Here is a 16,585-nt window from a genome sequence, read left to right on the forward strand (position 1 = left end):
GAAACTGAACAGCAAGCTAAGCTTTTTTTCCCCTATCTCAAACCAGGCTGGTGTGTAAACAGAGCCACTGGAGGAGAACCACTTTACAATAGGACACATTTGAAATGTTAGCTAGGTACAAATCTACCAACCCTGTATCTCCAGTTTCTCGGGATTTTTTTTAAGGTTCTTGTGTGACAAGCAAAGCTATTTCGTATCCCATCTAAAATGCACAATAAGCCTATTAGTTGAGCAAAGCGTGAAGGAGGCTAACCATATAAGTTAATCTTGGGCAGATATTCATTTTGGGTATATCTATTCTCCCCAGCAAGAAAAGAGGGAGGAGACGCCACCTCTCTACATCCTTGGAAACCTCTTAATATGTAGTCCGTATTTACGGAAACAAGATTTGTCCTAATGTTCCAAAAATTAACACTTAAATAAGTTATTTCCTTGCATATTGGAAATGGAAAATGCTGAAACTGAAAGAATATGATCTTTTGGATATATTCATTGCTTGCAGATTTATTTCAGTTAATACCAAAACCAGGGATCTCTCAAAAAAGTCAACTACATTCAACAACAATGGGATTGATCAGGCTGAAGTCTTCAAAAATGTCATCAGCATGTACACTGATTTTGTATGCTTTCCTGTTTATAGTCATACCTTCAGTGGCTGACTGCTGACATATGTACATTGCCAGTGCTTCAGGAGAGATTAGGGAGAGGCAAGAGGGGGCAGACCTGCCAGTGTCCCTCTTTCTAGTTGAAATGTGGGAGAAATAATTCCATTAGTTGATAGTGAAGCGAGGGGAGAGTTACAATATACTTGAGTTCGGTCAATGTATTGGTTGAAATCTGAATATTTTTCAGACAGCCATTAGATAAGGTCATTCAACCCTATCAAAGGCCTTCCCTGCATCTAGAGATAAAGCAATAGAGGGAATATCCGAGCTTGCTGGATCTAGTGATTTTTCTTGCATCAGCCAATCTAATCTACATGTATAATTGAAATCAATTAAATTTAAAGTGTACCCCAAGTAATCATTCTACTAGCCCTCCCTGAAATCCTGACTGTGGTCCCATGCATAGCAGTATGATAAGGGTAGATAGGATGGGGCAAGAACTCAAACTCAATCTGAAATTCTAAATCTGGCTCTACTCATTCACATTTTTAGTGCTTTCTGAGGATCACATTGAACTAACTGCTGTTCACTCAAGCAACTACCAGGAATGTCAGGAACAGCTGTGACAAGAGAAACTTCCCTCTTGTGCAAAGTTGTGCTGCTCCCCCTGCTCCCCACCCGCATGGCTAAAAGTGCACAGGTAAGGAATTACGTATTACCTCTCCATATGCATTTGACTATTCCAACAGTGCACAGGACAGATAATCTAGGATAATCTAGAAAGTAAGGCTACTCTTGTGCTAAAGGCACTGGATTGTGACTTAGAGCTGGGGTTGAACCCTGACCTCCCAAGAGACTTCCTCTGTGACCTTGCATATGTCACTTAATATCCTGTACCTAAGTTTTCCTGGTCTCTAAAATAAGGATAGTACTTCGTCTCTCCCACCCTTTGTCTTGTCTATAAAGTAAGATCTTTAAGGCAGGGGCTGCCTTACTAATGTTTATATACAGCTCACGTGGGCCTTGATTTCTGGTGGGGGCATCTTGGCACTAAATTTAATATCATTAATAACAAAGCTTCTGCACAGTGCAAGCCTGGCAATACATCACAACCTTACTACCACAGGAGAAACTTGTTCCTCCTTATTTAGGAGAGACTCACCTCCCACATTGCCAGCAGTTAGGGTAGATCTACTAACTTCTCAACAATACAAGTACCCATACACCACCAGAAGGATCTGCTCTTGTTACTGTGAGGAACAGCTACCAGGTGACACCTAAAATAACCTCCATGTAGTGCTCGGGAGTTGGAAGTATTGTGGGTTGCAAGGGGTTGAAGTAAAGGATAGATAGATCCTGGGTACAGAATTGAAGAATACAGAATTGATTATTTTCGGAAAGGAAGTATTGCAATGAAGGATTTGTTTGCAGGAAGCAGGGAAGGGCGAAGACTGTTTGAATGACTGATTTATTTTGAAATGAAGAGTATTTTATGCTGGAAGTGTCACACGTATCTCTGACTGAGGTAGAAAACTTAGGTAGCCTATCATGAATGCTACTCTCTAATTTAATAGAAACATCCTTTTTCAATCAGATATGATCAAAATATCAGTAAATAAAACTCAAAAAAGTCCCCTACAATTAGGTTTACATTGATAAGACCTGGGCTCAACAACAAAAGTGAGCATTCTCCAATCATTGAATCTTAAAATCCTATTTCTGCCTGAACACAGTTTTAACCTTTTATTATTCCAGGCAACACCTAAGATCAGTGTAACTATTAAACATGCAGTTCTGTCAAATGCACAAACTAAGAGAAAAATAGTTAGTTTCACTCCTGCTTCCCAGTCAGTGAATCATTTCCTCTATTTTAGTATCACTTACTTAAAAAAATATTTTCTCTGAAGAAAATGTTAAAGTAAATCCACACAACTTGACAGGGGGATCTCGGGACAGGTGAATGTGACTGAATGTACCCCTGTATTCACATCCAAATACACTACTGTAATAATCTTATACAAAATATGCTTTGCAAGGCATCATTTGAAAAACAAACAACTCACCGGTTAATAATATCATAGTGAAATGTATGTAGAAACATTTGTAAAGTTATGAACATAAACTGAAATTACGACTGAATTGTGCTTGCCAGAAAAGCCTGGGGAGAGACAGGAACAGATTGATTTGCATTTTAACCACCATCCATGAGACTCCATGTTCCATCCCCACAACTGGAAGAAACTTCATCTAGAGGTAACCTCACAAAAATGCATGCAGAGGGTGACAGGACTATAAAAAAGGGAGGGGCAAAAACCATCCAGGTACGCTCTCTCTCTTTTTCACCTTTTGGACTTAATCAGATATTCTGATTTGAAAATTTCATTCAGCAATGTTGCTGGGAACCTGTGGTATGGATTTTACGTTGAACCAAGATAAATTTGTTTAAGTCTTAGCTACTAGGACTCATTTTATCTTTATTTCTCTTGTAACCATTTCTGACTTTAATACCTTGTACTTGTACTCACTTAATCCCTCTGTAGTTAAATAAACTTGTTTTATTTTTTAAGAAAAACTAATCCAGTGTTGTGTTTAATCTGAATTGTTGGGTAACTTCAGTTTAAAATACCAAATTGTTGTATATTGACACCTTACAGGGAAAAACAGACCTCTAATGTCTGAACTGTCCAGATTTTCTCCATGTTTCTGGAGAAAATCAGGGACTGGGAGTATGTTAGAGTCATCTTGCAGGTAATAGCGAAGGCTGGCAGAAGCCAGAGTGCTGTTGGCAGGCTGCAGCTATTCATAGACACTCCATGTGATCTGCACGCTCTTTGGCTGTTTGTGAGGAGCCCAGGTTAGGAGCTACAACAGAAAAGCATTGTGAGCCACTCAAGGCTGCAGGGCAGGTGGAGGCATATCCCCTCACTGGTCTGGATTGTACCACAGAATGTGACAGCGTACGGAAAAAAATACTGATTTTTCATTTCAGTTTATTAGATGTCATTGTAGTGTCATTTTAAATTGTCTGTTAATAGAGTTACCCAAGTTTCTATAATCCTAAGAGGAGTATTAATGTACTAACAAGAGATGGATCTCATTTCTAGAAAGCTCCAGACAACCTACAAAAAAACCCTGCAGACTGGATTTGAGCTTTTTGTTGCCAGTGTGATAATTTCACTTTTACACGATTACACATCTTAGTATATAAAGAGTTAAATCATAGTGTCAAAAACAAAAACAGAAGTATTGAGAAAACATAAAACATGCCCTTAGCATAGCAAAAAGCAGACCTAATTAGGCTAGCTTCTCTCCCACCAATTAACTTTGAGTAGTCTCTTAAAGAGCTAAATAGCAAGACATATAAAATGGATGTTACATTCAGACTGATGGAAAGTCACATACAGCTAAACTGAATATACTTGATTCAAAAACAGATGCAATAAAAAAAAGGGTTTGCCACATGTAGACAAAAAAGTGTCAGTTCATGAGGCCAGACAATTCCCTATATTTCTTCTAGGGCTATTTCAACACTGGGACAAGAAAATGTTGGAAGTTTTTATTTGCAATTTTGTTGCCTTTGTTTTGTGTGAGTGAGTGAGTGAGTGAGGGAGGGTGGTGAGTTTTCTTCTCCATCAAATTGACACAGAATTCTGCCTTGAAAACCCAGAGATTTTTGGGGATCTGCTACTGATTCTGTCTGCATATTATTTTCTGCCTATCTATTGCTCTTTAATAAAGCCAAGAGAAATAGATTTTTAGCAGTTGAAGGAAGACCATGAGTGAATTCTTGAGTATTTTAAAAAAAAAGTTTGGCAGAAGGGATGGATCTTTCTCCTTGTTTAACCTGTCAAAATTAAGGCTTTTAGCAGCACAGGGCATAAAATTTGGGTATCACTGCTATAAGATATAGTGTCCAAGAGGTTTGCAGGATTTAAAATACAAACCAGACATTCATATGTATAACATCGATGGTCACAGTATACAGGATGAAAAAAATGTAATACAAACCATCCTACTTCAGGATAAGCCAACCAGCGAAAGGTTTTTGGAAAAAAATTCCTCTCTGAGCCATTTATTCTGTAATTGTCCATTGTGGGGATTCCTGCACCTTCCAACAACCAATGTCAAAGACTGAATTTCAGACCAGATGGACCAATATGGCAATGCTAGTGTTCCAAATTAGGAAATTAGATTGGAAGTGGATAAGCCTGGGGGAAGTGGGACAGATCAGGAAATTTGGAGACATTCATCATGGAGAATTAATCATCCCCTCAGGTGGGAGAGCTTTGGGATACATGGAGGTAACCAGGGTACATAGTCTCACAACTCTAGAGAGCCCTGCAATGAGGGAGGCAGAAGTGCCTGGATGGATGGGTGGCCCCTACATTCTGATCCTCCAAGAGGCACGCTGCCAATGGCTGGATCCACCCATGCAGCCACTGAAAGAGCTTCAATGTGAGTTAATGCTGCTCCACCTTCACCTTCCCTGGTCCCAAAGCCCTATCACATTCTGACTTGGAGCTTTGAAAAAAGAGCATCTGTGGGGTTTCCCAAACGAAGCGGTAATGCTGGGGAACTCACCAAGGACAGGAACATTTACATTCTCAGGGAAAATAAAATGATATCTAGATTGCACAGGTAGGCCTCAGAGTACAGGGTAACTATGTTAGGCTAGATCTGTAACTCTGGATAGGAATATTATGGACATGCAACATCTGTGATCGTTTTGTAAAGGATTTAGGAGAACAGCTATTTTATTGAACTTAAATTTTAAAATCAATAAATGCAAGGGAGTAATTTCTGGCATAACACAACAAGAGTCACAAACATGATTCTGAAGGCAGAATTTGGCCTTCAGTTCAAAAAAAGTGTGGATATAACTAACCTATATATTGATGGAAATTCAGAACTGCAAACAAATACAACTGACAGATTATATGATGGACATGAAGGAGAGTGTGTAGGGCGCGTTCTGCAAAATTTCTGAGTGCTTATAAATGAGAAGGGGCTAGCAGTGATGGAAATTGTAATCCTTTTACCTGTATACCAGGTGCCGTATTCAAAAGTTATTTAAAACATAAGGAGTAAAGCAATACACTTTAGTTTTTAGCTTTAAAGATTAATTTCACAACCACTTTAAAAATAATTTGGTACCTCTGTATACAGTTTTTGCTATATTAACTTCTGAACTCAAAAAACTCTATTAAACTATGTATTAATTTAAGTAATTCTAAGCATGGCAGCAGTTATAAAAGAATTAGCAGCCACTCATTTTAAGCAGCAAGTTTGCATATATTTAAATTACTCTGCTGTGAATATTACAATTCATAAAAACATATCCGTTATTCTACAAGGACTTAGGATATTATATTTGTTTTTCAATTATTCATGAAGGAGGTTTTCTATTTGCTCAGTTCCAGTGTTTACTTAGGCCTTGTCCACACTATCACAGTAAATTGACCCAAATTATGCTACTCCAGCTTCGTGAATACACCATGCTGTGTCGATCGGAGACACTTTCTCATCGTAGCAGAGTAGACCGGAGAGTGCTCTGCCGTCAAGTTAGCGGGTCTTCATCAGACCCACTAAAATTGACCCCTGCTACCTCGATCACAGCAGTGTTGATCTCCGGTAAGTGTAGACATGGGCTTAGTATCAGTGAATATCTACTACTAGCACGTTAACAACTGCTCAAACTAACACTACACAGCAATTCAGGTTTTCACCTAACCAATGTTTTCCATTTCTTCAAGCTACAGCCACATAAATACATAGGGAAAAGAGAAGTTATCACAATTTTCTCAGTGACCTTTTTTTGTCAGATTCCCAAGAAAGATCATAGCATATCTTAAAAATAAACTGAACCCCAAATATTTACAATTAATTCATATGTAAGCTCTTTGTATCAGAGAAATAAGACCAATTCCTAAGACTGACAAAGTAGAAGCAATTCCTCTGGCAAAACATCAACGTATCTGTGATTTAAGTGAGCTACAAAATTGAGAGGGGGAAGGGGACTTACATGAGCAGCCAAAACAGGCATGTTCTGATGGTTATTGTGTAAGTCATCTTTGTTGTTTCTTCCTGCTTGCATTTTAGATCTGTTGTTGGTGGAACAGTTATAGCTTTCAAGAAAGCATATGAAAAACCCATTGCTACTTAATGGAAATGGTATCAGATCTTGCTTGTCTTATGCACACAAGTAGTCCTGTTGATTTTAATGGAACTCATCATTTGACTAAGCTAAAAGGTATTTGGCTCATATTGTAGCTTTCAGGATCTGAGCCTGTTTATTTTGTCCATAATTTCCAAAGAAAACCTTCAGAATTTAGGATTCAGACTATATGAAACTGCTTGCAAAAGTGTAAAATACTGAGATATGTATTAACAGACTAAAATCTTGTCTAAGAATACAAAGGACTGGAAAAGCCTGAAAAACGTTATCTATTATTTTGAAAATAGGCTGAGATTAAGAAATGTCACGTTACTTGGAGTCCCTGGGGGCAGACACTAGCAGCACTTTTAAAGAACAGATTATTAAGGTGCTGAGGATGGACAACTTTTATTTCCTTCTAGAATGCGTTGCAAGAAAGAAAAACCCACAGAGAATGAAACAAAAGGCTTATCCCTGCATACAAAATACCCTCGGTGCTCTATAGCTCAGTCTGTTTCAGAAGTCAACACAGCACATGCATCATATACAGCAATTAAAAGATAATACCACCCAATATGAAAAGAAATGACACACAAGGCAAGAGATAGCTAAATTTAGGTCATCCTTAGAATAAGGACCCAACATATAAAAAGGACTTAATTGCTTCAATAGACTATCTTCATTAAAAGTGATACTAAAAATGACAAATGTGCTGTTAAGAGCACTGGACAGGTGGAAACAGCAATATGCCATTTGAAGATCAGCCACCAATATTTCTCAAGAGGTTACACTTAAACAAAAACAAAACACCTTCTTCCCCCTCCCAGTCTGGCCACGTAATCTCCAAGCATGCCAGCCATCTGCAAAGCTCTGAGGCCTTGTGCCCTGCAAAGCACCCTGTGCCTCTGGTCATGTCAATCTATATTAACAATACTGTGCAATTGTGTAAAAACATTATCTAGGATACTGAACTTTTGATTAAAATGTCATATAAGAAAAAGCCACTTTACATAAATATATCAATTTTCTAAACCTTGATAGCTTTGTTTTCACTCTTTTACAATATTTTAATAGGCCTTCAGAATTAACATTTGTAATCACGCATCAGACAGTGGAATCAAAAATGCCACTTTGATCATATAAATTGTTTCAAACTACTGTAATAAATGGATAAATTATTTTTTATAAAATTTAAAGAAAGCTTGTTCCTGATTTAAAAACTTAATTTAAGTTTTAGGACAGAAAAGATATCCATAACTGAATTACACACCTCCAAATACAGACATGAGAAACCCTGACAAACCATTACCTATAGAAGTAGCAGCTGATGGCACTGTAATATGTGCACATATTACCTTGCTATTCTGGGGGCTCTTAGTGTTAACCACAATTCAGATACTTCAATTCACTATCCCAAAATCTTTTCCATTAGTACATACTGCAGGAAAGTAAAATAGTGCTGAATAAAAAGGACAACAAAAGCAAAACGAGAGCTTGACTTACCCCATTTAAAGGATAGGTTTTCCATCCTAGCTCTCCAAGTGCAGCTGTAGTATCAAGCAACACCACTAGAAATAAAAAATATATGTATATATATACACACATCAGATACTTAATTTGTTCTAGACATAGAAATAGAGTGCTATAATTTAAATACCAAGCCTGCATTAATTTGGCTAGTTCTACCTCTACAGCACTAGTTTAGTCCCACTAAAGTCAATGGGGTTGCTTGGCTGTACCTACTAATAGAATTTTAGCTTTGTGATTATCTTTCATAGTTAAATCCCAGAAGATATGACTTATATGAAAATTCAATCTTTTCTACAGTGCAATTTAAAAGTGTATTACACCATTGTGGTGTCCAGTGGTTATAACTATATATGCCTGAATGAGGAAACCCAGTTTCAGACGCCACCCCCACCTGGAAGTATGGGAAAGTTTTCATTCAGATGTATTTCTGGATTCAAGTTTTGTGAACTTTAAAAATGAAGAAAAGCAGAGTTTAGTCATTTCCACATTTTAAAGTTAAATGTAATTGGGGTAAAATGCAAAGAAATAATGCAATCAATCAATATAATACCACCATTTAGCTCTACCACAGCACTTTTCATTAGTACATCTCAAAAGCACTTTATAAAGGTCATTATCTCCATTTTACATGTCATCATTTGTAACTGAATCTTTAAGCCTAGAACAAAAAACAACTAGAAAGTCTGACGATGATTAGTTTTGCTAGTCTATTTGGATTAAGTGCTAAAAGATGCTATCATTTCTAAAATTTTGTACACTGTGAATCTTTTGCAATTTTCATGTATAATTTTTATTACATGACAAGGGGTTTGGATATCATTACACTGACAAAAGTAATAAAAACATTCTTTTCTAAAAGATTTTTGGGTTTATATGTGTTCAAATAAAAAAGCATGGCAAACTGGCTCTCTTCCCTGTCTTAATTATGCAAAAAACATACCACACACAATTCAGAACTCTTGAAACTGTCAGTAAATTCAGTATCTTGTGATGTGCCAGACTGTACCTGTACTAATGGAACAGTTATGTTTGACATTATGGTCTCAAATCAGAATCATAAACTAAGATTGAGATATAATGTTCATTGTTGACTAGCACTGTTAATTCTATTTCTCCAGTTATGGTGTTTTAAGAAAGTATCAACCAGGCCTCTGAGAAGAATATTTTTTTAAGTTGCATCCTATAGTTCTCTCTCCACACACACACACACACACACACACACAGAGAAAGAGAGACATGGTGAACAACCAGCCTAGCTCTTTCACAAGTACCATTTTACTTTTCAACAGCAAGATCAAAGTTTAGGTACTTATAAGATATAGCCCTGGTAATATTGGGTTGTCATTACTTCCATCACACAAAAAGGTAAGAGTTACGCTTGTTGCTACCCCATGGCTCACAGCAGATGAAGTTCACACCCCTGAACAGCTAGCCAGGAAATGAACTATGCACCATGCATGTCTTATTTGTTTGTGGTAACAAACCCATGGTTCTCATGATTTTCCAGCTGTTCCAAAGGGACAGTCCCTGCCTCAAGCTGTTCAGACTAAGCAGGTACAAAGAGTCAGCAAGAGGGAGCAACCTTTACTTCAGTTGGACAATACCCTTGAGTTTGAACTGCTTTCTTGAGTAATGGTTTCTGGGATCAAAAAAGCTATACATGTAATGACTATCAACTTTTTAAAACTAGGGTATATTCATCACTGAAATTATGATAAAAATTTAGATTAGCATTTTTTTAAAGACAGATACAGCTGTTTTTACAATAATTGCCATTGCATAATGGAGTTCTGATTTAAAAAAAACACACTTTCTGTCATTGGCACAAAATAAATAAGGTGTGAGCTCCCCTAGCAGAAACTGAAGTACTAATTAAATAGTAATCCCTGAGAGGCTGTAGAAAGGTCCCAAACCATAACCCACTGAATTCAATAAGAATCAGATGAGGCTCAAAGCTACTAGAGAGGGTTTCATACACATAAAATCTGTGTTAATTGAAATTTCATTAGTGAAAAAGGATCAACAATTAACCAACCAAAAAATAAAGCCAGGAAAAAAACAAAAATTGTCAAACAGAAAAAGAAAAAATATAAACATGTAGTAGTTGACAGTACTAGACTATCACTACAATAGTAAAATAAAGATAAAAACCAAAACTAGGATATAAATGAATACAGTAACATTGAACAAAAGTTTTTTTTGAAAAAATTACCAATTACAAATACAAAAAGCTGTAGAGGTATTGGTAAGTCAAACAATGTTTCAGTAATTTTCCCTATATGATGATGTCAGAGAAATGCAGGAATTTAACCCTTAGCAGTCCATTAGCTTATGCCCAAGATCGCTAAGCAAAATGGACCATCCACATGTTACCTGCTTCCCATGCGGAAAGTTTTGTTGCACTGTCTCCTGCCTAGGAAGGCCCTCTGAAGGATTAGAATCCATGCAAAGAAGGAATGGGAAGAGAAGGCACATTCACCTATTTGTCTAAAATTTTTATTTAACTCAATTTCCCTCAGTTTTCATTAACTTTGACAAATTAGACTTCTCTGTTTGCCTGTATCAAATGCCGTCAGATCATGATCACTGATCCAAGGCAACCACCAACTTCCATTACACTGATGAATTAATTTTTATCAGTCATGAGGTCCAAAATAGAGTTTCCTTGTATTGGGTGCAATACTTTGTGTTAGAAAGTCTATAATTTTTACAAACTCGTGTTATTTTATTACCAGCTGCATTAGATCTCCAGCATGTGTCTTTGCAATGGAAGTCCCCCATAATATATTTTTCTTTCCACACATTCCAAACAGGTACTTAAGGAGTAACTCAACCTGTTGTTTGGTTTGATTCGATTGTTTGTTTGTTACAAACACTCATCAGTACCCCTTCCTGGACTGTGTTAGTTCTAGTTAGCACATTGATCCATATGCATTCAAAATCCTGTGGTTCTGAGTTACTGATAACATATAAAGAAAAGGAGTCCTTGTGGCACCTTAGAGACTAACCAATTTATTTGAGCATGAGCTTTCGTGAGCTACAGCTCATTTCATCAGATGCATACCGTGGAAACTGCAGCAGACTTTATATATACACAGAGAATATGAAACAATACCTCCTCCCACCCCACTGTCCTGCTGGTAATAGCTTATCTAAAGTGAGCAACAGGTTAGGCCATTTCCAGCACAAATCCAGGTTTTCTCACCCTCCACCCCCCCACACAAATTCACTCTCCTGCTGGAGATAGCCCATCCAAAGTGACAACTCTTTACACAATGTGCATGATAATGAAGTTAGGCCATTTCCTGCACAAATCCAGGTTCTCTCACTCCCTCACCCCCCTCCAAAAACCCACCCCCATAAACACACAGACTCACTCTCCTGCTGGTAATAGCTCATCCAAACTGACCACTCTCCAAGTTTAAAGCCAAGTTAAACCAGAACACCGGGGGGGGGGGGGGGGTAGGAAAAAACAAGAGGAAATAGCCACTCCCAGTCTCTATTTAAGCCTAAATTAATAGTATCCAATTTGCAAATTAATTCCAATTCAGCAGTTTCTCGCTGGAGTCTGGATTTGAAGTTTCTTTGTTTTAAGATAGCGACCTTCATGTCTGTGATTCTTCATTATCATGCACATTGTGTAAAGAGTTGTCACTTTGGATGGGCTATCACCAGCAGGAGAGTGAATTTGTGTGGGGGGGTGGAGGGTGAGAAAACCTGGATTTGTGCTGGAAATGGCCTAACCTGTTGCTCACTTTAGATAAGCTATTACCAGCAGGACAGTGGGGTGGGAGGAGGTATTGTTTCATATTCTCTGTGTATATATAAAGTCTGCTGCAGTTTCCACGGTATGCATCTGATGAAGTGAGCTGTAGCTCACGAAAGCTCATGCTCAAATAAATTGGTTAGTCTCTAAGGTGCCACAAGGACTCCTTTTCTTTTTGCGAATACAGACTAACACGGCTGTTACTCTGAAACCTGATAACATATAATGCTGTATTTAATGTAGAGTGTCTCTTAATGTAGCGGTTCAGTTCCCAAACATCTTTTACCCACTCTGAACAGGTTATATAACCAATGATTTTAATTCCAATAATGCAAGTCATCCCACCAGGTTTCAGTAATGCCAGTTACATCTTTAATGAGATTTTTCCAATTCCTCTTGCTTGTTACTCAGACTCCTCGTACTGGTATATAGGTAACTGAAAATTTTCTTATCTTTCCTTTCCACACAAGTAGGGTCTGTTAATGATATACCAATTTTGAGTTTGTACTTCATTTACCTCATAGCACATACCCATTTTGAGGTTTGTTTAATACCCCCATGGCTACACTGGTTAACCTTCAAATTAGAATAGTCGTCCCTGACCTGAGATACATGTGCTATTATCTATCCTACTGGAATGTGGCTTTGTTTTCCCCAAAACCAAAACCTTCAGTTTCATACTAGTCACACAACCGACGGTTCACCTCCAGTATTTACTGCCTTTTCTTTTCTCTTACTAGTGGGACCTGAAGAATCACCAAGAAATCATTTGGACTTTCCTCTTCTTCAGCTCCCTTTCAAGATTCCTGAAGTCTTCTATAATCTGTAGTAGTTCCAGGTCACATGTTCCAATGGTATCAGCAGTGGAATCTACTGGAAAACTTCATAATTCCATCCAATCTTCCAGTTACATGTTGTATTTTTGCTCCAGGAGGACAGAACACTGTCTTGTTGTCCATCGCTGAATTGTCTGCCCACTTAACTTAAAGTGGAGTTACCAATGACAATTATTTACTTTCTTAGGGTGGCTGAAGAATTTCTCCATAGCTGCTTGCTTCATATCACAAGGACACCCACTGAATACGTTGCCTGTAGCTTTCTGTTCTCTTTGTCCAGAAAGAAGTTCCTTGGTAGTAGACTTGCTAAGTATCAGATAACAATTCCATACTTCTAGTTGGGTTGAGTGCCTCCTGGTTCTCTTTCCCATTTTGGAAATAAGTCATCAGTCTGCTTCTTCAATTTCTGTGCTTTGCAGTTCCCTTATCACTGCCCCTCTCCCCCACCATGTGGTATCTGTGGCAATGATTTCAGAGTCTGGTTGTTCAGAAAGTCTTTGTTTTCTTGGATGTTGTGTGGTGTTGAAACTTGTACTTCCAGATCATGTATCTTTCTAGTTCCCCCTGCTAATGGCTGCTTTGATCATCTGGGGGGTTGCATCTTCTCTTGACTCATCCCTCTGGCCAAGTCACTTTAAATTTTCTCCTCTGCCAGGGTACCCAGGCAATTGCAGGATCAGGGCCCATTTGAAGTACTACAAGAGTTTAAGACTTTCATGTTTTTAAATATCCTGCAAAATTGAAGCTCCAAGTGTAGAAGGTCTAGAATTGGGATGGGTTTATGATTTCAGGAAGGGGCAGCCCTTGCATAAATCAAAGTCTATTCTTATGTTCTGTTCACTACTTTGTAGTTTATTTTTAAATAATGTATTTAAAAGAGCACTTTTTTATAAAAATAGCAAACACAAAGGATTTTTTTTAGAGTCAAAAATATAGCCAGCTTTAAAGATGAAGCATGGACACCTCAATTGCTTTTTGTTTTGTTTTTTTAGCGAAGAGAAGTCTGCTGCTGTCTGAACTCTGAGAAGCATACTGGACAGAATTCATCCTTGAGGTAGCCTCAGTGATCTAGTAGAATGCACCTGAGCCTGATTTAGGCTAATTTAGGCTAACCTCTAAATATAAAAGTGAGTGTTGGACCAGTTTCCCTTTCCCCCTCCCCATCCTGTCACCCTCTTCCCCAAGAGGGCTGGGCTTCCCAAACAGCCTCTCCAACTCCTAGGAAGCTACTCGGCACAGGGGACTAGCACAGAAGCCACAGTACCTCCAAGACACTTACACGAGTGTTAGGCTCATTGGGTTTATGCAATGGTGGATATTAATATTACTGCCCTGTCTGATGCATCTGTCTATAACTTTAATGTCTTCCTTCCAGCATCAGGAGCCTGTCCATACGGCCATGCTACCGGTGGCTGCGTTTACGAAGAGGCTCAAGTGGGAGCAGCTGTCCCTAGGTGACACCCACTGTACCGGTATAACTTTTACCCAGCACACGTCTTTTTCCAACAACACAAGTTTAAGCCATATAACACTCGAATTCATGCAAATATTCCAGGAGCTGGTGGGTGAAGTTCTGTGGCCTGTAATGTGCAGGAGGCCAGAGTAGATCACCACAATGGTGCCTTCTGACCAAAAAAAAAAAAAAAAAAAAAAAAAACTATGAGATTGGGACATGTTGCTGTGTCACCATAACCCAGATTTAACATTCTTCTAGTTGATTTTAACCTTGTGTACTCTCCATTCATGTTTGCATTTGCATTATAATATTTTATTTCAAACATTAAAGCCATTTCAGCAAAAATTAACATGACATGACTAATTTTTAAAACCATTTGAGTTCCAACTGAAATATAATTGAGAAACTAAACAATATTAAACTTTAATATAAACAGGTGAAATGTGTTAAATGTTTTTCAGAGTGTGTGTTCATGTGCTCTTCCTTTAATTAAAAGCCAAGCAAAATAATCTGAACTACTTACATTTATTGACTGACACTTCCAGAGCTGTTGCCTCATCTCCCCTTGGTTTCTAGGGGATCCTCCCTACTCAAGAGAGTGTTTCAGATAACTTCCCACCAAATTCCTTATAGAGCTTACAGAAGGAGGCAATGAATAACCCAATGGCTTGCTCTTTCCTCATTGCAGATGTGACCCCAAAGAGGGCTCTCCTTGGGGTTCCAGGAGGGTGTGAACTAGTGCCGCACAGGAGGCTGTTGCCATCACCATATGCATGACTGCAGAGGTCTGTCTAGAGTGTCCCAATTCAAGAGTGAGCAAATGGTCGTGAGCACTTCATGCACCGTGAGCTGGGTTACAATCAAGAGATCTCCATGCTGATTAGTAGATAACCTGTACTCTCAAAGTTACAGTAACTGATCAGTAGCTGTAGGCAGCTCTTCAGTTCTCTTTCTACTTATCCCTCTGAACAGTTTGCATCATGGTAGCTCATGTCAATATTTACCCTCTGACACTGGTCTCTTTGGTACCCACACAGATTGCTTTTATTGTATCAAATAGATTAAGTCCATTTCAATTGACCTCTTACAGCCTCCATTTATTGCCAGTGTATATGAAGGCTAATACATACTTTTTTTGACACAATTATATAAGAAAAACAGATTCCTGTTACACCTAGTAGGATTTCAATTTTCTTCTCAAAATATTCTGCCTGCCCCTTATCAGAAGAAAAGTGTAAGAAACATCTGTCCTCATTTGCATGACCCACATAACTTCCACATGGGAATGCAGGGACTTCTCTTACTACTCACAGCCCCGACACCACACAATAACCTCGAGAGGGAAGGAAGTTGGCAAAGATATGACCCTGAACCCCATTAGGTGCTGACCTGGAGATCTGGATTATTGTCAATATGCTGCAAACCATGAAGGATCAATAGCAACAGGCCTGCTCTTTGCACTACACGAAGCTTTAAGTGGCCAGAATGCCGACCAGTAGTCCTTTTAGGATAGCACAAGGCAGAACTGTGCATCATGTCACAGTGGAGCTCACGCAGAGTGCAATGAGGGACTGATCTTTTCAATTTTATGTAGTCAAAGATTTAATGAACAAAAAATTACTCTTATTTTTCAGTCTATAAACCAGTTTAATTAGCAAAAATCATCTAATGCCATGATGAGTAAATAGAAAAATGTGTTATGCCTGAAAATTGTAGGCTTTTGATGCTAAACATACAATATCATTGTCCCTGCTTTACAGGCAGGGACTCTGAGGTACAGATGTGAAGTGACTTGCCCAAAGTTGCACAGCCCATCAGTGGCAGAGCTGTGAATAGAACCCAGGTTTCCTGATGCCCATTTTAGTGCTTTATCAACTGGCTCACACTGCCTCCAGCAGTTAAAAATAAAGTCTTCAAATGTTTGGACGAACTGGTGCACAAGGGGCAAAGACAGTGAACCCACAGTGACATTGTGCAGAATTGGAGCTACCTCTCAGAGGTCACCCAGGAGATGTATGAATGAAGCAGAAAATACACCTCTTGGAGAGTGAAAGGGTATTAGTATTAATAATGACAACCATACCCAGAGTCAGGGTCCTGCTGTGCTAAGTTTTGTACCATCTTATGCAAGGACATGTCTTAGCACTTCAGGGAGAAACCAGGCAACATATGAAGGATGGGAGAAGAGGAATACAATCAAAATATGTATTTTTCCTGCTTGAGGGGTTAAAGCTGGCT

The sequence above is a fragment of the Eretmochelys imbricata genome, chromosome 1 (genome assembly GCF_965152235.1).
Source record: "Eretmochelys imbricata isolate rEreImb1 chromosome 1, rEreImb1.hap1, whole genome shotgun sequence".
Lineage (NCBI taxonomy): Eukaryota > Metazoa > Chordata > Testudines > Cheloniidae > Eretmochelys > Eretmochelys imbricata.